This window comes from Vicugna pacos, chromosome 4, assembly GCF_048564905.1.
Source record: "Vicugna pacos chromosome 4, VicPac4, whole genome shotgun sequence".
In the NCBI taxonomy this organism is placed as follows: domain Eukaryota; kingdom Metazoa; phylum Chordata; class Mammalia; order Artiodactyla; family Camelidae; genus Vicugna; species Vicugna pacos.
Window position 1 is genome coordinate 24166883 of NC_132990.1, and position 27567 is coordinate 24194449.

Here is a 27567-nt window from a genome sequence, read left to right on the forward strand (position 1 = left end):
CAAGGCTTAACAAATTTTCTGCAAAAATTTTACATACTTACTAATTAGAAATGATAGACCTGATATGATTCTGAAAAATGTTTAGCTGCAAAAACAACTCTATTTTAGTTTTTAAAATACTGCAAGGCAAATACATTCTATTCTTACTAAAAACATCTAATTATAAAAACCTCAGGTTGCACTTTCTTTTAATGATGAAAAACTAAAGATTTCAATGGTAAAAGAACATGAAATTTAGAGTCTATTTAAAGCAAGAATTACTATATGCCCAAAGTGTATGTGTGATTGAGAGGACGGTGGATTAGGATACCTATAAGAGAATGGGGAACCCAAGATTTAAAGTGCCAGTACTGTCTTCATAAATGTGTCTATAATAGTTAGGTTGTCATAGACATCTCAGTGAACAAACACTCCAAAATAAAATTCACTTATTTCCCATTAAAAACTCTCATGTCAGAGATAACAACACAAATGTGATCAACATGTTTCAATAGAGAGAGCTATAAATAATACTTGCATTTGGAATTATGTTCCATAAATACTTTCCTAGTCACAGAAGGATAAAATCTGTCAACTGATATTTGCTATGTGCTTTAATCTGAAATATTCACTTAGCACAAAGATTTCAAGATGCAAGGGTATACCTTCATCTTGGAACTTTGAGGCTAAAGGTCTTAGAATCAGACACTCTTAGGTTAAAGGAGTATTTTCTAGACTTTACTTTAAATTTTAGGATGTAAAATAATATGGGGATCAGAGGATCCCTTAGCACTAAAAATCTGCTCATTCCTTTGCCTATTAAATTTCTAGACTATGAGCTTATCAAACAGTTTTTCAATTAAGTTTGTGAGATAGTGAGCTAAATAACTGATTTCATACACATAATATTTTTTCTTCTAAGAGTTTAGCCACACATTAACATCCACAACCAGTAAAGAACAACCAAAATGCAATAATTTCACGTTTAAAACTCTTCTAATAATATTTTAATGCACTCACAATAGATAAAGAATTCAAGATGCCTGTATGGAGCTGAAACAATTAATTCATTCTACATGCTAGTGAATTAAAAGTAATCATCAGCCAAATCACCTATTTTTAAATGCTAAAAAAAACTTTAATTCAGTATTTCACTTTTCAAACAATCAAGTTGCTGTCAAACACGTTAAAAAATAAAAATAAACAAACTATGACCACTTATTAGATATTATATTTTATTTTAAATTTTTAGTATTAACAGATCTTCAAGAACATCCCACTATGTAAATAGTCACTGATTCAAACAAACTTTAAAAAGACAACAAAGAATAGATTTTAAAAATCATGCTAAAGTAAATCTACTTATTTTGCGCCAATGTTAAGATTATTAAGACACTGAAGTACCATGAGATTTCTTTCTTTAAAACATAAAACCCATCTGAGTACTTTTAAAGCCACTATTTCTGACAGATTTTAGGCAATAAAAAATGCTATTTTTCAGATCTGAAGATAAAATTAATGATCCACCACCAGTTATACATAAAGCTTGAGTTCTTTTTCCAACAGAAATAATAGATTTGTGCCAATCCATTCAAATTCTCTTGCTCAGTAATTCTTATGACTAGAAGTGTCTATCAGTGAGGGATATTCAGGATACTGACTCCAGCCTTGCCCAGACTGACGCTCACTGGTCCAATCTGAGAGAACCCATCACCCTAGAATCACTGAAAAACTACACTTGACTTTTCAGCAGTTCTGATATCCTTCCAAAAAAGATACAACTCACAGAATTAGAATTTCTACTGTATATCTAAATCTTGTTTCTGTTGGCCTTCATTTTCACCTCTCAGGGGGCAATGGTAGGGAGCCACCAAACTCTCCTAACGCTTGCATTATTTCAGAAGCATAGCTGAATAGCCTATTCTAAGAAAAATTATGGGAAACAGATAAAAAGTGGTATAAATAAAGTGATATGGATCACAATTCCTTACTGTGAAAATGAAGAGATAATAGAGTTTTTGAAAAAAGAATAATCACAGTTATATAACTTACAGACACAAAATTCTCATTTTAAAGAACTGAGGGACACCACAATGGAGCATTACTCATCAATGGATCCTAAGGTTTGTCGTGATGTGTGCAAAACACCAAGACATAGAAAGTGATTCAATAATATGTTTTTTCCCTGATATTCACCGTTTTTGTCTTTGAGGACAAAAGTAGAATCTTTAAAAATCCTAACATTGAGTTTAACGAAAGAAAAACCTATTTACATACGTGTGTGTGCATGTGTATATATGTCCCATGAATATACTTATGTACCTACACCATATATAATACATATTATACATACATATAAAATTTTAAGTCCAGCTTGTCTTTTCTCCTGTTCAGATTTATCTAATTAAAACCCATGATAAACTTTATGGACTCTAATATTTCCAACCGAATGACTGAAACCAAGAGGGTGTGCCTCTAGGCAGCAAGGCAACAATGATAAGCAGCAGGTTAGCCACTAATTTCTCAACCAGGGTAGACTGTGAAAGTGTGATGTTCTGATATCCAAGAAACTGTTCAGGAGAGAATAGGATAAATCAAGTTTAATAACTCTGCTCCTAATTGTTCCCCCAATGCTCAACTCTAATTACTTGGAGAACTCTCCTGACTGTCACCTGATATTAAGTTGTTGGAGGCTGAGCCTGGAACAGCAAGATAATCAATAAACATTTAGTGGGGAGAAGAATGAAGATCCTGTTAAGCAGTGGGAACCTGCAGCACCCAAAGCCCTTCTGCTCATGAGAAAACCTATGGGACAGCCATAGTGATTGCAAAGCAATAATCCAAAGCACTGTTTTTAGGCCTTGAGGCCTTTAGGCAACAGTACATTTGAGGAAAAAAGGTTAACACGGTCACCCTAATTACAGCCCACTTTCACATACTTCATATATAAGCGAAGACAAGCCAATTAGGTAGAAAGGAAGATAAGGGAAGTTTTATTTGTATACTAATTAAACCCCTGATGAAATTAAAGGAAAAACATACAGCTCTGTAATTGTGTCTGAGAAAGGTCACTTCAGGTTCAGTTATCAGAACAGCACAGCCTTGAGATATTTCACTTAATCCACAATACAGCCCTCATTTTGTACTCAGGTCTTAATATTTACCAAAAAAAAAAAATATTCAAAGCCTGATACTGCATTTATCTTTAAACTGTGTTGTGAACAATTTTAGCTGTTAGAAAGTTAATGCTAAATATGATAACAGGAGTTTTTTAAAAGACAGAAAATATTCCACCGACACAAGTACCAGTACCACAAAATTATTTATCGATTCCAAGTTTCCACTTCAAATCCAAAATGTCTTAAAGCAAAGTTTTACAAAAAAATCCCAAGCTGAATGTATTTCAGAAGCTATTCTGCAATATATTTATTTAATTTCTTTTTAGATAATAATGTCATTGCTCACTTTCATTTACACCTCTCATAGTCCAGGAAAAAAGCCAATGTTTTCACTGAACTCCTCTAGTAAGAAGATATTTTTACATCTGGTTGTTTTCCTAAGATGGTCATGAAAAGCTATTTGCTATTAATGAAAGCTGGCAGGAAAAGTATGGATACCAAGGAAGTAGTTAAGCACAGAGGAAGCTTAGGGACAGACTATAGGATAGATGTGAATTTTAAACTACCCACACATTTTTTAAATTTCTTTTTTCTTATCTATAGTTTCTGAAGTTTCTATAATAAACCTGTGTTACTATTGCATAAAAACACAAATTATTTTCTTAAGTCATATATAATTTCATATTTCTAAAGCTTTAAAAGTTTATTAATGTTAACAATTTTTAAAAAGTTAATTGTGAATATAAATTGAAATTCTGCACCTATGAAAACATTTTGTGCAGTGGAATTTTTAAGTAACAGCTTTATTGAGATATAATTCACACTTTTAAAGTGTACAATTCGGTGGGTTTTACTATTCACAGAGTTGCACAACCATCACCAGTGGAGGTCTCTTTTTGAAGAGAAGTTCATTTAAAAAAAAAAACTTATCAAAACAATATGGCTACCTAAATATAGTATGTCTCATTATTTCAGCAAATTCTAATTTTAAATGACACAAGATATACAAGGTTTATTATGTTGTTCAGTAATAGTTTCAAAGTGTAAAATTTATAACATGAATTCCCTAAACCAGAATATCTGATTAGTAAGTGTGGTGTTTCATACAAAAGTTAAAGTTATCTGAAAAATGTGCACAGCTGTCCAATGATTATTTCTGGAAGTTAAGGGATCATCCAAAATAGTTCTTTCTCATAAGGGTACAGTACTGCACTACTATAGACCATTAGGCCAGCTAGGAAGACCAAGCCCCAGGAGATACCACTACTATAGATTTTCTTTTGTCTAATGGGAAATATCTATGGATCCACATTCCTACAGACTAAAAGCTAATGGCTTATTCAATTTGGAATAAAAGTTAGTCATACAAAATGAAAGGCAAGACAACAACCCATGTGTTATAAAGAACTAAGCCACATTTCCTAGGTCAGAAAAAAAAAATCTATAACATTTTTTTCTAAAACTTTACTACTGTCTGACTGCAACTTCAGAATAAACATTCCTAGATTGTGATAAATCAGGCAAAACATCTCAGGGTATAAAACTAATGTTGGAAAAGGAAATGGCACTGTCCTCAGCCCTACCATTATAATGTGACAACAAGCAAGTTATACTAATCAAGAACTGAGTAGCTGCTGGGTGGATCAAACTATCTACACTGCCGTAGAAAGTATAAATTTAAAATGATACAACCATCAAATTTGCAATTGGGTAAGCAAGTTAGGGATGAAACTAAAGAATAACATATTTTACAATAAAGTGAAAAATCTGTGAGATAAGCAATTAGAGAAATCACAATGAATATATAATAGTAAAAGATGGTAATATGGGGTAAAATTAATACATGAGTAAATTTCAGTCTTGGTATTCTATATTTTATATGGATGATTTTAATTCAAAGTTCTGTAATTTTAAGTTATCTTCCTTAGGGACGTTGCCTTTTATTGCTCTCCGATAATAATCCTATACACAACATAAGTGACATTAACAAACTGAAGTTAAAGATCAAATAATTAACCCACTTTGGGGTTGAATAAATGACAGCTCTAGTTAGAACTCACAAGTCTAGTAAGACAACAGATGTGAAAGTGTCCTACAAACTGTAAAAGGCTACAGAAATTGAATAGGTATAATTAACGCAATATTTATACTTCTACATGTAGTGTCATTAGTCTTCTTTAAATCCCTATCTATATGTGGCAACGTATAAGTTTCTACATTATTTCTACATCATTTATATATACACACATATATAATAAACATACATCATTTTAAAAAGAACTATTTCTATTGCACGTGAAAAAGATAAAAGAACATTAAGAAAAACAAGTGTAAGATAAGTCACTTTTATAAATAGGCCACATGGTAGATGATTATCAAAAAACAAAGCAGACGAGCAGTGAAAATTCACCTTTAAAGTTTCAAAGTATGCTATAAGATTTTGCTGTATGATGCTTTGTGATTATTGGTACCATATTCTCCCATGTTCTTTTGAAAATGTCCTCCTAAATTCCATCAACATAAAAGGAAAAAAGTTAATCCTTTTCAGTAAACTAACTGAATACTAAATCAATAGTAAAATATAGTGAAAATAAAAGGAGCCTCATAAAAGTGTCAAAAATGTATTTAACGCTGTTTGTTCCAAGCCTCACATAGGTACTAAAAACTCTGGCAGGCTAAACGTGTTAGATAATAATGAGGTAAACTGAGAGAGAAATAGTTAAAAGACATTTTTAAATGACAAAAAAAGGGGGGATAATAAAGAGAATTATGAGAGCCCTCTCAGCTGGAAAACACTCAGAACCTAAGTACAGAATAGACAAGTGGTAGTTAGACTTACTGTGACACATGGCATGTAAGACCTTAGGTGACAGAAACTAGCTGCAGGTGACAACCATCATGATGCTGCTATAATAAAATCAGCTCTTACATGACCTCTAAGTTCTCTCGGCCAATACCTAAGAAGTGAAGCGATAAATACCCTAAGTCCCTCTATTAGACTTTATCAGCTACAGACTACTCAGCAGGTTCCAAAAGCTTCCCCTAGCTGACAGCCCTAGCTATGTGTTGGTCCAAAAAACTGCAGAATTCCCCAGCAATATTTTAAATGAGCCAAGCTATGAATTACGCTGCAAAAAATATCATTTAGAATTTAACTGCTGTTTTAAAATCATTAGAGAATTACCTAAAACAACTGTCTACTAACAATTGAGAACATATGAATAATTTATAAAGGGTTCATATAGCTGGGATCCTGACATTTAAATAAAAGGAACTTACTGAAGGAAAAATGTTTCAATTTCAAGAATTCTCTTTGTGATATAACTGAATAATGGGGTAGACAATCCTATATAATAATTAAAATACCTTCACATTTATATTTCTATTGTACTACAGAATTTAAATGACTATCTTGAACTTATTTAATATATAGCATATTAAATAATACTAATAAAAGTAAATATGAGTTGAGTAAAAATCAATTATTTGAGAATCTGAAGTCAAATCTACATTAGAAAAATAAACAGGTTCTTTTAGACTTAAATGAAGAAAAAACACAGAGTTTATTCTTAAAAAATTTATTCACTGGATAAATTTTTTGTATTAAGTATTTCACCTCTGATTTCTTTCTTAATTTTAGAGGGGACAAATTCTGAACCACAGACATTTTCTACCTTTCTCTATCTGACACATTTCATCTTTGTATGAAGGCACTAGGCCTGTTCTCAAACCATGCTTGTCATACTATAAGTGTTCAATGAATGTTTGCTGTTTTAATTTATTATTCCAAAATCCTGGGGAGGAAAATAGCTTGAGTAACAACTGAACCATATTATTTTTTAAAACCATATTCACATCATTATACAAGCATTTTATAGTTACATTTATTAACTCATTTGATTCTTCATAGTCCAATGAGGTAGATCGCATTATTGTTCCTATTTCACATGCAAGGAAACTAAGAACCAGGAAAGTTAAGTAACGTTCCAAGGCCGTGTAACTACTAACTGGGTTTATGCCAAAATGTGAGCCCAAGTCTTCTACAGCTAAACCCTTACTCTTTTTTTCTTAATTGAGGTAACATTGTTGTATAACACTATATAAGTTTCACATGTACATTTTATGAAGATACCTACATACACTTCAGTGTGCTCACCACCCAAATTTTCATTTCCATCCATCACGATACAGTTGACCCCTTTAACAATTTCACCTTCCCCCCACCTCCCTTCCCCTCTGGTAACCATACCCTGTTCTCTGTATCTATGTGTATAATACTTTATTCTTAATCCCACACCGCAATATTAGTAACCAACTCTTCAGATTGTCCATAAAGTCTACTAACTGGGGAAAACCCATGGAAATGTAAAAACAATAGTTCACCTATTTATCAAGTTCTTGTTAAGGTCAGAATAAGGTATCTCAATTTATTTAAATGTCTGCTTTCTATTTATATTGAAATAAACTCCAAAAAGAACTTTAATGTTACATATGGCACACTTTCAACATCAAAAATCAAAGCATGTACAGTTCAAGATTCCCTGTATAAAAGCAGGATCACTGTCATCATTTGTTAAATGCTGATTACTAATGAAATAAGAAATAAATACTTGCCATAGTAAGGATGAATTATACAGCATGCCATTGCAGTACAGAATTTTATGTAATTCAGGCCACATTGGGTTGCTGTTTTTTTTTAACCTTTCAAAAAGCAGTGAAGTTCTCTATGTCTCTTTCCTTTATAAGTCTGCAACAATAGCATTGAACTTTCCCTGCAGACCTTGATATTTGGTTGCCTAGTATAACCTCAACTTTTAAAATATTTATTATAGGAACTCCACACTATCACAACAGTATATCAAGCTCTATAATATCAGCACTTGTATCTAAATCTTCCTGTCAAGGAGATCTTAATTCCTATGTGAAATACCATCTTTGTGCCTAATTTTTAAAAATTTGTGTGTATATATATATATAAAATTGAAGTATAGTCAGTTTACAATGTTGTGTTAATTTCTGGTGTACAGCAAAATGCTTCAGTCATACACGAACATACATATATTCATTTTCATATTCTTTTTCACCGTAAGTTACTAAAAGATACTGAATATGGTTTTCTGTGCTATGCAGTATGAACTTGCTGTTTATCTATTTTATATATATATTAGTTAGTATCTGCAAATCTCAAACTCCCAATTTATCCCTACCCACCCTTTTCCCCTCCAGTAACCATGTTTGTTTTCTATGTCTGTGAGTCTGTTTCTGTTTTGTAAATAAGTTCATTTGTGTCTCTTTTTTTGTTGTTGTTAGATTCCACATATAAGTGATATCATATGGTATTTTTCTTTCTCCTTCTGGCTTACTTCACTTAGAATGACAATCTCCAGGTCCATCCATGTTGCTGCAAATGGCATTATTTCATTCTTTTACAGCTGAGTAGTATTCCATTGTATAAATACACCACAACTTCTTTATCCAGTCATCTGTTGATGAATGTTTAGATTGCTTCCATGTCTTGGCTATTGTAAACAGTGCTGCTACAAACATTGGGGTGCATGTATCTTTGTGCCTATTCCCTCTGGATATATGCCCAGGAGTAGGATTGCTGGATCATATGGTAAGTCTATTTTTAGTCTTCTGAGGAATCTGCACGCTGTTTTCCACAATGGCTGCACCAAACTAGATTCCCACCAGCAGTGTAGGAGGGTTCCCTTTTCTCCATGTCCTCCCCAGCATTTATCCTTTGTAGACTTTAGAATGATGGCCATTCTGACTGGTGTGAGGTGACACTTCATTGTAGTATTGATTTCTGTTTCTCTGATAATTAGCAATACTAAGCACTTTTTCATGTGCCTATTGGCCATTTGCATGTCTTCACTGGAGAATTGCTTGTTTAGGTCTTCTGCCCATTTTTGGATTGGGTTTTTGGTTTTTTGTTATGAAGTCATATGAGCTGCTTATATATTCTGGAAATTAAGCCCTTGTCAGCCTCATCTTTTGCAAATATTTTCTCCCATTCCATAGGTTATCTTTAGTTTTGCTTATGGTTTCCTTTGCTGTGCAAAAGCTTATCAGTTTAGTTAGGTCCCAATTGTTTATTTTTGCTTTTATTTCTATTGCCTGGGTAGACGGCCCTAGGAGAACATTGCTAAGATTTATGTCAGATAATGTTTTGCCTATGTTTTCTTCTAAGAGGTTTATAGTGTAAATCAATCAAGTTAGAATACTCCCTCACACCACACACAAAAATAAACCCAAAATGGCTTAAAGACTTAAACATAAGATACTTTGTGCCTAATTTAATCCAAAAATACCACCCTTAAAGAACTGCCACCATATAGATCATATTATGTTATAGTAATAGAAGAATTAGTAATTAGCACTGAAATTTGTTAATCTGGGATATAAAATAGACTTGCATTTGACTTAAATCACTCTATTACGTTTACTCTGAAAGGGATAAGGGAGAGGAGATGGGGGATAGGAAGGGAACTGAAAGAGAGATCAGCAACTCAAAGACCACAGTTCTGATTCTCCTCCAGGTCATCACCATTTATCCACAGCAAGACTGTGACAGGTGACACGAACAAAGCACAGAGTAGCTACAACAAAACCTGCTGTTTCACCTGGATGCCCTCACTTCCCAGTATCCCTACTACTGCAAACACTCTAACAAGTAGGTAAAAGTGGGACCAGTTCTCCTGTATAAAAAAATGTACCTTCATCTAATTTGGCCCTTGAATGCAAACCAACTTCTTTATTTGATGTCCAACTAAAGAAATGGTAACATAGTCCAGCCTGGAAGAAAACCTGGCTGTTTTGGATTTGTCTAGAATATGGCATCTCTAATTTGGCCCCTCAAGAAGTGATGTTTTAAAGAAACAAAAACAAATAGGAACAGTTTATTGAATTGGGTAGACTGAAAGGGGCTAAAAAATCAAGTGGCTTAATCATTTTTCCACTAATAACTTCAAACATTCCATTAGATTTCCCTAAGGGCTTCTTAAAGTTACTTTTGACTATACAAGATTTTTGCCTATAGGCTCATCCTAAAACCTAACCTCAACACAGGATGTGACTCTGCTGTATTTATTTATTCACTCAGCATACATTTATTGTATGCCTATCCATGTCGAAGTCAAAAATAGTAGTAGTAGTAGTAGTAGTAGTACTAGTAATTGCTAACACTTCTTAAATACTTACTTTATGCCAGACATTAACACAATTAGCCCTCATAATGACTCTATGAGGCAAATACTACTATTATTTCCATTTTACAAACGAGGAAACTGAAGCATAGAGTTCAAGTAACCTGCCCAGATTACACAGAGCCAGAGTTCAAAACCAGCAGTATGACATGTAAATTAATGAATACTAAGAATATATTCCTCTTGGAAAAGACTTCCTATCTAAAAAGGTGTGGTTTAAGAGCAGCTTGTGTTGTGAAGAGCATTCTCAGAAAAATAAAATGGCATGTTCTGAGAAATCCAAGAGGTAAGTTACGGCTGAAGATAAGGAACTATTAAGAATGGTAGAAGAAAAGACTAGAAAGGTACATATAGGCTAGATATGGTCAGAAAGCTAGACTTTTCCTTGTAAACGATTTTATAAGTACTCCACAAAGTTGCATCAGTGATGGGGAGTGTATAGCTCAGTGGTAGAGTCCATGCCTAGCACGCATGAGGTACTGAAATAAATAAAATAAATAAATAAATAAATGTACCTAATTACCACGCCCCCCAAAAAAGATCTCTCAGGGAGAATGCATGAATTAGTGGACTCCTAACCCCCAGCCTCCTTTCAACCAGAATGTGCTTTAATATTCTCAATGAGCTTTTGTATGAGATTTTGTTCACAGATTCTATGGCTAAATACTTGCCAACTATTGTCACAGAAAGCCACGGAAAGCTGCTGAAGGATTCCCAGCCACACAGCAGCATCCTCTGACCTCTGTCTCAGGGATCGTATTAACAAACTATAACTGCCAAATTAGAATGAACACAAGACACCATTTTGGCCATACTGCAATCACCCATTTACATCTTCAGCTGGACTCTAGCGAAGCTTTAATAAGATTTCGCCTTTGAGTATCAAGATTCACTAATACACTAGATAAAAAGGGATTTTAGAAAGAACTGGCTTCTAACATCATTTTTCTTAGTGTACTAAAGAGTATTACCTCAAATTCACTTTCACATTACCCAAGCAGAGAGTATATGTTAAATATTTACTTTATATAAATGCAGCACCCTATGCATATGTTTTCTATTTCTACTAATAACTACATGAAATTCTGTAAGTTTTTTTGAATCATGTGACAAAGAGCCATAAACTTAGAGTTACAACAGAAATACATGTTGAAAAGAATATACTATTATAGGAGCACCAAAAGTGGATTAACAATTGAAGTTCGTGATTTTTTAAGGAGAACTAAACTATTTGGTCTATAGTTTCAAACATGTTTTTAGATTTTACCAATAATAAACTGATTATTATGTTAGGTTCTTTTAAAGAGAAAAGGTTAGAACGAAGCTACTACTGGCAATAACCATTATGTAAGGTTTTAAAATAACTACAATGGTTGGTACCAGCTTTCCCATCATGTGATAAATGAATCATGGAAGTTATTTTTTAACACACCTGAATGAAATATAAAATCTTTAATCCCTATTCACTCCTATTAATTACAGAAAAAGAGATTGAGGCTAAGTAACATATAGGTTGCTAAAACAAAGATGAAGACTCACAACTAAAACAACCACAATTTCAGCAACAGCTAGTAAATTCGAACAAAGTATTAGGAAAAAGCAGTCAGACGGACCCAAAGCTCAGTACAAGTTCTTAAGAAACTGTGCTTAGGAAAACTTTCATGTTTGTTTGGGTGATGTTTGGAAATACCTGTATTTTAAGGAAGTAACCTAATATAGCAAAACATTATTTCGTACCTTTGCTTCAAATGGAATTTTTCTGCATGATGATATGCATGTGTACACAAACACACACACACACACACACACACACAAAATAAACAGTACCGTTTTGATTATAAAGAGCTTCCCATAACATTAGTATGGTTTACATTTCTGGTCCCTGTGTAACCAACCCATTCACCTGAAGAAAAACACACAGCTGTTCTAGCCTTCTAAATGAGCAAGATCACCATCTAGTGGTGACTCCTTGAAATGCCAAGCAGAAGGCTTTTGGAGCCTAGAAAATGCTTTTTTGAAATATGGTTAACAGAGTCTAAATAGTCTAGAATATTCAAGTTCATCTAAAGAAAAACAGAATAACATGTTGAATAATGTTTTTATACTAATAAGAACTCTATAGCAAGAGTGAAAAATACCAACCAGACATAAGGCTCCCTGTTTTCAGTGCCCCTAACCAACTAGAGGAAAAGAGTTACAAATGTTAAAATACAAAGTTATACAAAATTTGGTCAATATGGCTAACTGGAAAACAGATTCTTTATCTTTTATGTATTTTATAAAGTTAAAAAAAATTAGTTATTCCAGTGGATTGCATTTGTTCCACCTTCCTGAGAGGAAAGTATACTTTCCTGTCTCATTGACATCCAGCATGATCATGTAACTAGATGGCTCCTCTTCTGGAAAGAAGATGATATATTCCCTGTCTTGTCAGAATCAAGAGTATCCCAGTTATTTTCTTTGGCCGATGAAATGTAGGCAGAATTTAAAACAATTTCACCTCTTAGCAGACATAAGACCAGCAATGTCCTATCTAGAAACACTTACTATGAGACCAACAATGTCCAAGATAGGGGCTGCTATATCAGCCTTACTCATAAAGTGAGGAACCCATGGAGCAGAAGCACAACTGACCCACAGTGAGTACGTATGACATGTGAGAAGTCACTTGTAAGGCCACTGAAATTTTGGAGTCATTTGTTACTACAACATTACGCACGGTATACTGACTGATACAATTTTATTCCCACATTTGGCAATTTACTCTAGAACTTATATAGCTATGAAATCATCTGTGGACACTTTAGAAAATCATTTTCTAGCCTGACTTAATACTGGATCATCTGTAGAAGAAATTAATCATAACTAAATAATAAAAACCATAGCATATTATTTGATTTTTAGTCAGTACAAAGGTATGATAAATGTATATTGCTATCCTACAGAAAAATATTGCATTTGCATAGTATAAATTAAAATACATTTATCTATACAGCTATAATTCATAAGGAATTTTTTTCTTCCAAAGCCTTCCCTAACTTATAGACACATATTTTAATTAGCACTTTTCATTCTAAAAGATCTAATGAGGAGAAAACATGTAACAAATGTAAAGCATGATACCATATTTTAATATATATATATGATGTATACATTACTAATATGCATGTAAATTTACAAATATATACATTTAAAATTCTGAAAGGTATACACCAAAATGGTAACAAATACTGTTAGTAATATTTTTCCACTATTTTCAACATAATATGTATAAACTTTTTCTAACCAAAAATTGCAATTTACACAACTCTTAAGATCAACTTTCATCACAAAATCTTAATTTAAATTTATATACAACATATCATAAAAATAGTAATTGAAATTGATTCTTTAATGTACTCTACTAAACAAAGGGTAGAGAATTACTTATAACCCTTTATAGAAAAAGTATCTATATATATAGAGTTATATGTCATATTGAGTTAAATTTAATCACTATCATTTATCTTATTTACTTCATGTATTTCAATGATTTGTTTCCCTTTCAGAGAATAAGTACCAAGAGCCTTAGCATTTCTTATGCTAACAGTCATATCATAATACTTATCCATCTGATTCAGAGGATTTTGTCAAACTCCCTTCATAATTAAAGATGCCTCTTTGTATGACTTTTAACTATGACATAGCATAGAAGCCCTAAATCCACATTCTTTACAGACAAATGATTTTCTAAATTCCACAAGGACTCTATGCCTGTTTGTGTCACAGGACTTAAATCAGAAAAAACAAATGAATTCTATTTCCACCACAGAAATGTGCTTGATGATTTTGGTCCTCCACTTTGATACTTGACCTTCACTCCTGAAATAAGATAAAACCACTATAAAGGTGTTTCCTGTTTCATCTATCATAGCAATTTTCCCTGTTGGTAGTCTTAACAATAATCTTTATAAAGGACCTATACTGCCCTAACTACATTTTGGAATCTGGAGAGGTTTTTGCTATCAGAAGACAAAACTGATAAATATGTTTTACCCCTTTATAGTTTCATAGAATAACGATATTCTAATTTTGGAGAGTTAATACTACCTTACATATGTTTCTGGAATTAAAACATAGAAAATAATACTTAACAGCATTCCTTAAGATCAAAGCACTGCAAAGTCATTTATTAGGTAATTCTTTAATTGTGAAAACACTAAAAATGCTGATTTTAAGATTAGTAAACACTAGTGCTTTCTGAAATAGCATGTTAAATTAGTGATGTAACAGTGAAATTACTAAACTTCCAAGTAAAATTTGAGAATATTAATTAAATGTTTCCTACAAACAGAAAGGTATAATGATTTAGAATACACGGCCCCACATAGGGGTAAAATTACCTCTAAAATGAATTAAACACTGTCACCTAATCATGTCACAAATACAAACATATAATTAGATAATTTCCTCCAAAGTCTAAGACATTTAAACTTATGCTCATTGCATTATAAATGTAATGTTCTAAAGCTGGTTACTATAATTGATCACAAGTAAATTAAATATTTCTGAAACAAAACGATGACTAAGCCTCAGACTAACGGAAACTAAAACTAACACATTCAGGCAATAAATAAATTTCAATTATCCCTTTAAGTTATAATGTTCTCTTTATGAAATAAAATGGGCCCAATGAAATAACAAATAACCATCCTCATATTTAACCATGGAATACTTGTAATTAAAGTCAATATTGGGGTCATTTTTACAGTGCATTCAAAGGAAATAATACTTCTAATAGAGAAAAGTCTTGATATTATCATCATCAATAAAGATCTCTGAGTTCACTCCTTGTTCCACCAATTACTATGACCTGGGACAAATTAAATTCTCTGTGCCTTGGCTTCCTCATCTGCAAATTATAGATAATAACAGTTATCTCAAAAATTATTTTAATGATTAGGTGAGATATTATCAGCAAATTACTTAGCAGAGTCCTGAGAAAATAATATCTAATTCAAGGACAAATGCTAACAAAACTTACACAGTTCCTAAAGCCACAGCCCACAATGGAAGTTTATAAGATTACAGAGAACCCCCTCTGTAGTTAATAATAAAACAAGTCACTGAGCAAATACGAGTCATAAAATGATAAAGTTGCATATCTATATTACATAAAGTATTTTAGCATATGATCAATTCAATTACTCACAGAGGAAATTCTTTAAAAACTTAAGACTCTCATTTAACATGGCAAACATCAACTTCAATGATTATATATTTTATTCAGCATAATATAAATGATTATCATTTACAAAATTCCAAATAGTTTACATAGACTTGAAAACGCTTTTTTCAGAATGAAATGTCTATTTCAGACTAAAATGTAAGTTTATTTAAGGATGGAGGCCAAGAGATCAAATGCCAACCACAGCCGAATAAGGTCAAATTAGAGGAGAAAGAGATTTGACTTGTATGTCACTAAGTGGTTTCAATATGTGAATGCCCATTGAAGATTTATGTGGCCTTTCTATGGCGCTGCACAACCAAAACCTTAACAAATAAAATCTTTTTAGACTTAAATTTTAGTGAAAAGGAAATAGAGATCATAAGGATAGCTGATTAAGTTTAAAAGTAAAGGCACCCGAAGGAAAATTCCTTGTAAGTAGTGTTCTTCACAGGAAGCAAGACAAACAAATAGGAGGCCAGGGCAAGGGACAAAAAAGAAATCAAAACCAAAATACTCAAACACCCTCTAACTATAAGGGACTTTAATATTACAACAAAATCAGAAAAAGAAACCCAGAGAAGTCATATACATTGATATTTAGGCTACCAGGAAAAACATGATTTCAAACATTTTCTTAAAAGGCAGTTTTGTAGGCCTATTGATTCCTTTTGCACATTTCAAGGTAAAGTAGTTACTTTGTAGTTGGCTCAATAATATAACAAAGATCTCTCAGGAATCTGAACTTAATAAGAACATTCTCTATTTTTGAAAGCAATTCTAAAAAGTTAACAGTTGAAACTAACTGGATTAAATGGTATGCAAGTACATATGCTTAGCATGCAATCTACTTATGCAATAATTCCATTTTTCTTCCAAAGCATACGTCAATAAATCTTTTCTACTGCACTATAAATTTCAAGGTCATGGACAAAAATGTTTATTAGTATAATTACAATGTAGAAATAATACAATTAAGCTTCCAGTTCCAGGTTTCATAAGTTAATAGAAATAGAAGATTAAGAAAGTGTCAAGTGTGGTTTTAATTCTTAGACACTAAAAATAGTCCTAGAGTAGCTCCCTTTTTTTTAAAACATGATTTAACTTCGTTTCATTTTCATTTGATCTTTGAAGTTGCAAACATTTTTTAAAAAGTACTTGCAAAATGCAGTTCTGTGATCATAAAGATAAAGATATGGCCTTAAGAAAAGATGGGGAGAAGAGCCAAAATTTGTAAATGGCTGAAAGGAGTTCATTTATAATATGATGAATTACCCAACTTTATTTTCTTTTTTTTAATTTTTAAAATGTAGGTACTGGGGATTGAACCCAGGACTTCATGCACGCTAAGCATGCACTGTACCACTGAGCTATACCCTCCCCTCACACCAAACTTTAAACAAATTCTACAATAGGATCTCTGGTCAATTTCTAAATACTTAAGATTCTACACAATTCTTAAACAGTGTGTGCAGTCTACCTCTATAGAACTGCAAAAATGTACAATACCATTAGGTTCTTGATTCCTCCAATATCCAATGGCTTGACTTTCTACTCCCAATAACAAGCAGAGAATCAGTATTTCAGAGAAGAAAGTTTTTAATATTACATTCAAAGATTCTGGGTGTGTAGTTTCACATGAGAAAGAACTGCGTTAAATGAGAATATCTAAACCTCAATATCTTCACTTCCTATTATTGTGGACTTTGTTATCTTTAGAATTGATTGGAAAGAACTAGTGGTTGTTTGTGAGTTTGTTTTGTTTGGGGAAATCTCTTTTGTAATATGCTTGCTGTTTAATAAAGCAGCAAACAGTAGTACAGAACTTAGAAAATAAATATCCCTGCTTTCTTCTGTCACTGGAATAACATATGAATTATAATACTATGGAGGTTGTTTATGTGTCCTCTGTTTACAGCATATGTGGAACATTTAAAGTGAATCTCAACAGGTCATCAGGATCTGGTCAGTCTTCCATGTCTTACTTCTCAGAACTTTTCACCACCTTAGACACAAACAACAATAAGAACACTTTCTTGTAAGGATATTTAGTTTTACAACTCACTTAATGCCTTAAGCATTTACAAAAATATAAAAACTTGTGGTTGCTAGGGGGGCGGAGGGTGGGAAGGGATAGACTGGGATTTCAAAATTGTAGAATAGATAAACAAGATTATACTGTATATAGCACAGGGAAATATACACAAAATGTTATGGTAGCTCACAGAGAAAAAAATGTGACAATGAGTGTGTATATGTCCATGTATGACTGAAAAACTGTGCTGAACACTGGAATTTGACACATTGTAAAATGATTATAAATCAATAAAAAAAGATAAAAAAAGAAAATATAAAAACTATCCCAATTATCATGCCAACAAGGAATTTTCTGAGCACGATCAGTTGTATCGCTGCTGGAGGGCCACTGACCTGGCTGCGGGCTGACCTGGTCAAATCTCAACAAGTCTATAGAACACCAACTTTTCTATCAAAGATGACAGATAAGCTCATTATCCTTAGCAATCTCCACAGATTTCCCCAATCTCACTCATTCAGTAATGAGCTTCTTTTCATGTTTGCTACCCTATGACACATAGTTCTTACATATAGTTTTAACACAGTTCTTACATATGTTTTAACATACATAACATGAATCTCTTGCATAGCAAGTTTTGCAGAGTCTTCTCGGCAAGGGAGAAAACACATGGTAAGCAGATTAATAGCAATTTAAGTTTTAGATGATTAGCCCTTAAAATTAGTGCCTGACTTTCACGGTCCCCTATTTACCCAATTTCACATCTTCAGATCTTTCATCTTTTTCTTCCTAACTTTCTTCTCATTCTCTCTCATCTTTATGTATTTTCAGAATCACGGCTTTCAATTAAAACATACCAAGGTGGCCCTAATTTCTTTAAACTTCACTTTACCATAATATTCCTTCTTCAGGTTATCAAGTATCATCTTTTCTTTTTGTCCCTGTTAATTCCCCAAAAGTAAAAAATCTCTATCTATACTATTATCTATATCTATTCCCCAACCACACACCAGATGTAATAAAAGAGTAGGAATTTTAAAGCCAAAAGATCTAAATAAAAATTCCTACTTTAATATTTACTTGCTGAGGAAACTTGGTCAAACTACTAACATCCCTGGGTTTTATTTTCCTAATCTGCAAAAAAAATAGGAAATTATGCCACCTATATCACAGGTTGCTGGGAGGACTGAACGTGATAATATAGTTGAGGTAGCTAGCAGAGAGCCAGACACAGTTATCACTCGATAAACAAAACTAAATGTGTTCTACTTCTTGCCATGTGAAATATGGCCTCTGGTTCCACCATTTTCCTAGCCAAGGCAGAACTCAACATGCCAGTGTCCACTCCCCAGCCCCTCTATGTGCTAGTCAAGAAGGAGAAAGCTCACTTATGAACTAAGGGTACACAATCCCTGGAGATTGCTTTTTCAAATAAACAGAAGATAATTTTCTGATCTGTTTTTAGAAAAGAACAAAATAATTTTACAGAGAAAAATAGTTCTAATGAAAATCTTAACAACTCTCTAACAATCTACAACTTTTACAATTAATACCATCCAGGCTTCTATAGTGCCCTCTGCCTCTATAATGGTCCTCTGTATTCTGTATTACACGTATGTATAACTTAACCTGCTCTTCCTCAGTAAACTGAGATGTACTTGGGGACAGGAATAGTTACTTGTTGAATAAACTTTTCCTTTGAAAAGTGTCTTCTTTTAAAGAGTTTCTACATATAAATCTGAGCCTATGGAGAAATATTTTAAACAAAGTTTTCAACATGGATTCAAACTTCCTACATAATATTTTGGGACATTTGACATATTGAAAATGCTTTCAATGAAATTCTTCACGTATGACTTTTCTAAGTCCTGTTTCTCTGTACCTCCTCTGTCTTACCACTTATCGAATTTAGGTCTTTCCTATATTTTGTCTGTTCTTTCTTTCAAATCTTCAAGATATTTCTACTACTCCTTCCATCTTTAACAGTATTTTACTACAACCACCAATTATATATTTCCTCACTTAAATTTATGATCATCTCAAATTAAATAAAACCAAACTAAAAATCTTTCCTGGATTCCCCAAACTGACCCCACACCCTATCTCTTTATGTTATAAATACTATTAATCTTACAAAGTAAAATATTAATTCATCTTTTATTTCTCTATATATTGTGGCCTCTAAATTCACTCTGCTATGAAGCTCTACTATTAAAGACTTCTAAGAAAGAAATGTCATCATCTCAGATTTTTTGAAGTGGGTAATAAGAAATAACAAGATTAATCCTTTTCCTTCATTCTAGGCTGGAGGAAAGCAGATCCGGTATGGAGAATTCTAATATTAACTGGTCAGGCATAGCTTAGAAACAGAAATGCCTGTTCAGCTACAACAAATTAGAGGTTCAAGTATCACAAGATCTTTAAATCCAAGTGGCCTATTCAGTCTACAAGGAACAAAACTTAGGACACTCTCACCCAACTAGCTTAATCAGGTTAAAAACACATATACACAAAATTAGGAATAAAAAAAGTGTTAGTATCAGATACATGTAAGCTTTTAATGATTATAAGGAAAGATATGGCATACTCCTGGGTGTATACAAACACGTTTTCAAAGTTGGATGAAATGAAAGATTTCTATAGAAATACACAGTCAGGCAACTGATTCAAGAAGGTCCAAAGTCAAGTGCAAGGTGACACTTCTTCTCCCTACCAAAACTCCATTTTAGGAAGAAGTATCAACAAACAACAACAAAAATAAAGGGAGAGGGACCATCAACAGAAGAAAAACTTTCAAAAAATACATAAGCAAAGCAAAAACAGCTGACAAATAAAGCGCAACAGAGGAAGATTCACCACATGGAAGAGATGTGGTGGTGCTTTACAATCTAGAAGAGACTCAACACAGAAAACACAAGGTGCAATGCAGGGCAGGAGGAAGTCATGGAGCAGAAGACAGAAGTTAATTGAAAGACTGCACTTAGAGTGACCAACCACACTCACATGCCCTTCCCCCAACCATGCAGAACCCACTAAACAGGCATCTACCTGCAAGGGAAAAAAAGGAGAGAGAAATTTATTCCATAAAACAAACTAAAAGAAAAACAAAGAGTTGGATGAGTTCTCTAAGAGAGAAATAGGCACGTAGGTATGGTGACAGTGCCACAGAACAAAGACCAGCACACTCATTTGGGTGTCGCACACCCCAACAGCCAGCTCACAGCACATTCATTCTGAAGGAAAGCCAACCAGCCACCACGTCGTATCTCTGTACAAAGAGCTCCTAATTCGCTTTTCTTTTTCTTCACTCGTAAATGTGAATAACCAGACAGATCATACCATAAATCTGAGGAAAGCCTTGGTTCCAGTTACTAGGGCTACATAGAAAATTACTCCAAAATGCAGTGGTGTAAAACAACTATTTATTAGGCTCCAGCATTCTGGGATCAGAAAATAAAACAGCGCACACCAGGAACTGATAGTCCCCTCTCCCTGAAAACTGGGGCCTCAGCTGAAGGCTGGAGTGTGAAATCATCTGAAGGCTCAGTCACACGTGTCTGGCAGCTGATGCTGGCTTGTTGCAAGAGACCTTAGCTGGGGCTGTCAGCTGAAAACTGCCTGACATAGCTCACCACATGACCTGGGCCTCAGAGAATGAGGGCTGGATTCCAGCGGAGAAGACTGAGAGTCCAGAAAGAGAGGAGAGACAGAGTGACAGAAGGAACGGGCGGAAGCCATGCTGCCTTCTATGAGCTGGTCCTAAACATCCTGCAGGGTCACTTCTTTCTTATTCTACTCAGAGAGGCAGACAAAAGGCCCACCCAATCTCAGAGAGAGTGAAATAGACCTCACTTCTTGATGTGGGAGTGACAAGGTGCTGGAAGCATTTGTGGGACCAGAAATACTGCTGTGGCCATTTTGGGAAAATGCAATCTTCCACACCTCCAATGTGAAAGAAAGCAATAGAAACAAACAGAAAAAAACAAAACAAAACAAAACAAAACCAAAAACATAAAGACCTCAGGAGAAAGAGACCTTAAATAATAGTGTATTGTCTATTAAACACAGAATTTTAAAACCACAATTTAAGAAGATGCGGAAACTCTCTTTTAAAAAGGATGTTATGAAAAGGGAACCAGAAAATGAAAAGCAATTCTTAGAAATTAAAAATATGATACTGATATAAAATATTTTTTAAACATTTTAGAAAAGTTCATAGAAACTTAGACTTTCCCAGAATCTAAAATGCAAAGACAGAAAATAGAAAAGAATATATAAGAACCACAGAGGATCAAGCCAGGATATTTGACTTCCAATAGACTAACAGGTGTTCCAGAAAAAGAGAAGAGGGGAAAAAAGGAGAAAATGAGATTGAATTTTGAAGCATCTATCAAGTGTTACTGCACAAGGGAGGAATGCTAATCCTCCAGAGGCTTGCACCTACCTCACTGTGGTGCTCTCCTGCAACCAACACTGAACTGAACTTCAGATAGTCTAAATTATAAACACTCAGTTGAAGAAAAGCTTTGAAAGCTAAACAGCTGCAGATTAAGATACGTCTGGAATTATTCCAATTTCCATTTCTAGCTACTTTAACCAAATTTTCCTTTTTTTAATCTCCCATAGAGAGAAAATAAAATTCCCCCAACTCTGAAAGAAAATGCAGACTATGAAGTTGGGGCAGATTCTGAGTTCAAATTTTGACTCCAGATACTATAGAGGTGGCTACATGTCATTATGCATTTGTCAAAATCCATAGAATCTACAACAAGAATGAACCCTAATATAAACTATGGACTATGGTTGATAATAATGTGCCCATGTTGGTTCATCAATTGTACCAAATATGCCATACTGATGAGGGATGCTGAAGGTAGGGGAGTATATATGTGTGAGTGGGGAGGGCTATGTGGGAACTCTATTTTCTGCTCAATTCTACTGTGAACCTGTAACTGCTCTAAAAAATAAAGTCTATTAATAAAAAAGATTCTGACTTCAAAATCCACAAATATGTGATTTGGGGCAAATTTATTAATAACACTGATCCTTAATTTCTATTCATGTGTTATTATATGTTATCTTTCCAGGTAATTGCAAGGATTACAGAAAATGTGTATAAAGTGTCTAATCTGTAGTAGTTATATTATTAGCATGATTCAGAATCCTCATGAGAAGCCACAGGTGTGACAGTCACATTCCCACTCTACCTACATCATCAAAGAAATATTCTCTGAACTAATGCTAGGATGACTGATCTACCCATTGCCTGGTCTCATCTACTCCTCATCTGTACTTTCAGTTACAAATTATAGGACTGATGTAATTAAGGCAGATGACTGTAGCAATATGAATTCTGTAAACATGAGGCAAATCAATAGGTTCTACTTCTAATACTGTGAACTAGAAAAGTATTCTCATCTGAGATTCAGTCATAGATAGAGGGAGAAGAAAAGCTGGGTGATTCTGTTTTCTGATTCTATGTCATGAGAAGAGAGACTTGGGAGAGTTAAGACAAAAAGTGAAAAAGTAAACTCCTCTAACTTTTTAATGAATTTTACTTCTCTAAGTATAGATGGATTACCACCATCCAAGTCTGAGAACCCAAGAGGAAACAAAACATTTTAATAGCAGACTGGCCTGAAGTCTCAAAGCCACGTAGATAATGACTAATCTCGTAACAGTACTGTGAGCCATGTTGGGATTCAGACAATGGTTTGCCCACTAGAAACTGTCAGAGTAAATGAGAAGGCCCCATTTCTATCAAGGTGCAAAGATGAATCAAGGGGTAAATAGCAAAGGATTAATAAGAAAGATATCTAATTGTACACAGATATTTGTTTCTTAAAAGAGTTTATGTGACAGACATCAGCCAGCTTCCTGTGTGAACTTTGCTCTGTTCAGCTATTTTAGTAAAAGATTTTTGTTAACAGCCAAAAAGGAAAATCTGTGAAATCTAGGTCTCAGGTAAAGCACAAGCTTTGAAAATTCAGACCATAAGATCATGTGAATCACCTCAAAAAACTAAAAGTAGACTTACCATATGATCCAGCAATCCCACTCCTAAACATATATCTAGAGGGAATCTTAATTCAAAAAGAGGCATGCACCCCAAAGTTCACAGCAGCACTGTTTACAATAGCCAAGACATGGAAACAACTTAAATGTCCATCAACAGATAACTGAATAAAGAAGTTGTGGTATATTTATACAATGGAATACTACTCAGCCATAAAAAATAATAAAATAATGCCATTTGCTGTAACATGGAAGAACCTGGAGAATGTCATTCTAAGTGAAGTAAGCCAGAAAGAGAAAGAAAAATACCACATGATATTAAAAAAAAAAAAAAGACAAACGAACTTATTTACAAAACAGAAACAGACTCACAGACATAGAAAACAAACTTATGGTTACCAGGGGGAAAGTTGGTGGGAAGGGATAAATTGGGAGTTTGAGATTTGCAGATACTAACTAGTATATAAAATATAGATAAGCAACAAGTTTATTCTGTATTGCACAGGGAACCATATTCAATACCTTGTAGCAACCTATGGTGAAGAAGAATATGATAACAAATGTATGTATGTTCCTAGTGATTGAAGAATTGTGCTGTACACCAGAAATTGACACATTGTAAACTGACTGTACTTCAATAAAAATATATTTTTAAAAAATTAAAATTAAAAAAAAATTCTTTTAATTAAAAAAAGAAAAGACCATGTGAATCAAAGCACTTGCCACCACCTGGGGGCAGTATACTACTAACTGTTGGGACAGACCTAAGGGAAAAGAGCCAATAGAAGACTGAACATGCAAATGACAAAGACCACACCCAAAGCACATCATAGGTTTCTAACCACATACATTCCAAAATTCATTCAGGTACTCATACATTATAGTTTATATATTTACACAGACAATTAATGTAGTAGAAATATATAATTATATATAAACTTGTTATAAATTATATTTTATATCTGTATATAGCATATATAATTTATATATAATGAAATATATAAATATGTAATTAAATATATAATGCAATTTATATATACATGAAATACACCTAATTTATTTTTATAAAGTATATAATTATATAGTATGCATATTTATATATATATAACTGAGTATGTATATATATGTATATATGAATATGGTTGAAAATTGGAAAACCAATATGCTGTATTTTATTTACTAAAGTGGGAATTTTGAAAATAAATTGTACAGGGGGGAGGGTATAGCTCAAGTGGTAGAGTGCATGCTTAGCATACAAGAGGTCCTGGGTTCAATCCCCAGTACCTCCTCTAAAAATAAAAATAAAATTCCCCCACCTCACCCCAAAGAAAAACAAACAAACAAAAAAAGAAAATAAATTGTACAATTTCTTTTTGTAAAGTTCAGGAAAAAATTTCCTCTATCATGTAGCCTAATTCAGAATATGATTAAGAAGCTTCATATGGGAAAATCAGATTCATTACTACTGAGTTTTCCCTAAGTGGACAACATATGACAGGTGATAGGAATATGCATATTTTCAGGTGCAGAAGCAATGTCTGTTTTAAAACTAATCTAAGAATGAATTTGGAAAACGCAAATAATTTTTCACCCTGTCATGGAAATATTCTTATAATACACAAAGAAAACATACAGCACTTCTCAACTTTCCCTTTAAATCAGTGTGAAACACTTTATTTTCCTTAAATATAAATTACCAAAATTTCTTGCTGTGACAAATTAATATTATGATTTTTGCAACAGTAACATTCTTTAAAGCTATTACGGCCCAAAGAGAAGTGTTTTAAGCACTATTAACAAATATATTTTGCTTTTATATATTGCAAATTACCTTTACATAAAATTATGTGAACAAAAAATAGCTGTGTTGGGGGAAATTCATTGTTCCTTTTTATACTCTGTGCAAAACAAAACCAGACTTTTCCTTATCTGCCACACTGGCAAAGCTTCCTGGTTTTGAGATGTCATTACTGTTGTTTTCACAGTAATACTTAATGAAAGCCAAAGCTGACGGTATGGGGTCAAGTAGGTACTTGTATACATCCTTTCTCATGTATACACTCTGTGCAAACAATGGTTCTGAAAAAATATTCACAGCTTTAAAGACACACATGCCACTTTAAAGCATATCTTTTGACCCAAGAAATTGGCTTCTTGAGCACTATCTTAAGAATATAATCAGTTCTGCGGTCAAAGACTTAACTGTAAGATGTTCATCTCAATATTTAATAGTGAAAAATGCACACAATCTAAATATCCACAATAAGAAAATAGTTAAATACATTTCAACACGTTCTTACCATGGTTCATATATGGCTCATTAAAATAAGATTTTAAAATCATCTTAAATGTCAATCCCAGTGCTGAAGATCATCCTTGATTCATCTCTTTCACACTTCACATCTAATCCATTAGGAATTATGTAAGTTTTACTTTCAAAATGCAAATAAATCTAGAATTTTCATCACTCTTTACCCCTACCAAACCCTTCTAAGCCACTATCATCTCTGGTCTAGATTATACTGTTGGCCTCTAACTGGTCTCTTTGTTTCTACTTTTATACATGTACAGTCTATATTCTAATAGATCTTGCATGAGATAAATGTAAATAATGTCACTCTACCCTCCAAAAAAGAATACAAAACTATATATATATTTGTGTGTGTGTGTGTGTATATATATATATATATATAGCATACTTCCAGTTTTATTTACCAAGATATTAATAATGGTTATCTATGGGTGATGATGAGATTACATACAAATTATTTTTATTTTTTCTGTATTTTTAAAGTTTTCCTTACTGAGAGCATGTTTAAACAGAAAAAGCAATTTAAGATAATGCTTGTGAAAAAATTTATGCAAAGTTGAACCATATGATTCAAAATATTTTAAGTAATATTTTAAATATAATCTAGCCAAAGGTTAGTACTCAATTAAGTAATATAACTCTTATCTAAAATTACTATTCATTGAGGACAAACTTAAACGTGGAAAAAAAGTATCTTAAACTTGAGTACCTATTCTTCAAAAAAAGGAAAATGTCATAATAAATTTAAAAGAAAATGTATTTTATTTTTTAAAATATTTTTCTGCTGTGTTCAGTCTAACAAAAATGGAAAAAAACTTTTTTAAAACCTTCTAGCTTCTGGCTTGAATCTTCTCTGTTAAATTATTATTTTTAAAAAATTATCTGAGAGCTGTTGTTTTCTTAATTCTTTTTACTCTGACCTTGAAATATAATTTACTACTCTATAGGTCTCAATGGTATAAGTCATTAGGAAGATAAAAAAATATATATGGGATTAAAATAAAAAATGATAAGACTTTTAAATTAAGTAATGACGTTAATAATCCTCCTTTATGAAAATGGGTTATGTGATAGATGTTAATTATTATTATAATCAGGATTTATCAACTAAAAATGTTTAAATTTTTTAAAGTAAATGAATTTAAGGGCTCTTTTAAAAGATTACTGGAGAAAATATGGCTATTTATTTAAAATTATGTAAATAAATGACTTCATTGCAACATTCTCATTCTATAAACTCAGAGTATGACAAATAATGTTATTAATAATATAAAGGTTAGGATACTTTTAAATAAAAAGAAGGTAAATATTCATAAAATGTGACCTTTTGCCACAATTACGACAGCTTCAAAATATCTCTGCAAATTATTCCACCTGAAATTTGAAAAAATCCCCTTTTTCTTCTTACTTCTTCTTTCCTATCTATAGTGTGAGTGTAACTAAATTATGAGAATGGAAAATAATCAAGCACAGAGTTCATTTTCTATTAAAATAGAGACATGAGGAAGAAAAAGCCAAAGCGGCTGCGAGAAGGTGAAGGATGATATGGGGAGGGGGAAGAGGCATGAGCCTTGAGATCCTGCTAGGCTGCTAAGCCACATGAGAGGAAAGAAAAGATAGCAAAGTTAGCAGATGACAGAGGATGATGATGAACCTTTACATATGAATAAGAGCTGGATCAGAGGCAGACAAAG

The 27567-nt window shown here is 33.1% G+C and overlaps 1 protein-coding gene across 8 annotated transcripts in view; it reads right to left on the minus strand.

Annotated features, from left to right (window-relative positions):
- CCDC171 (coiled-coil domain containing 171) overlaps positions 1-27567 on the minus strand; it is a 273454-nt gene that overhangs the window by 86111 nt on the left and 159776 nt on the right. The window lies entirely within an intron of this gene.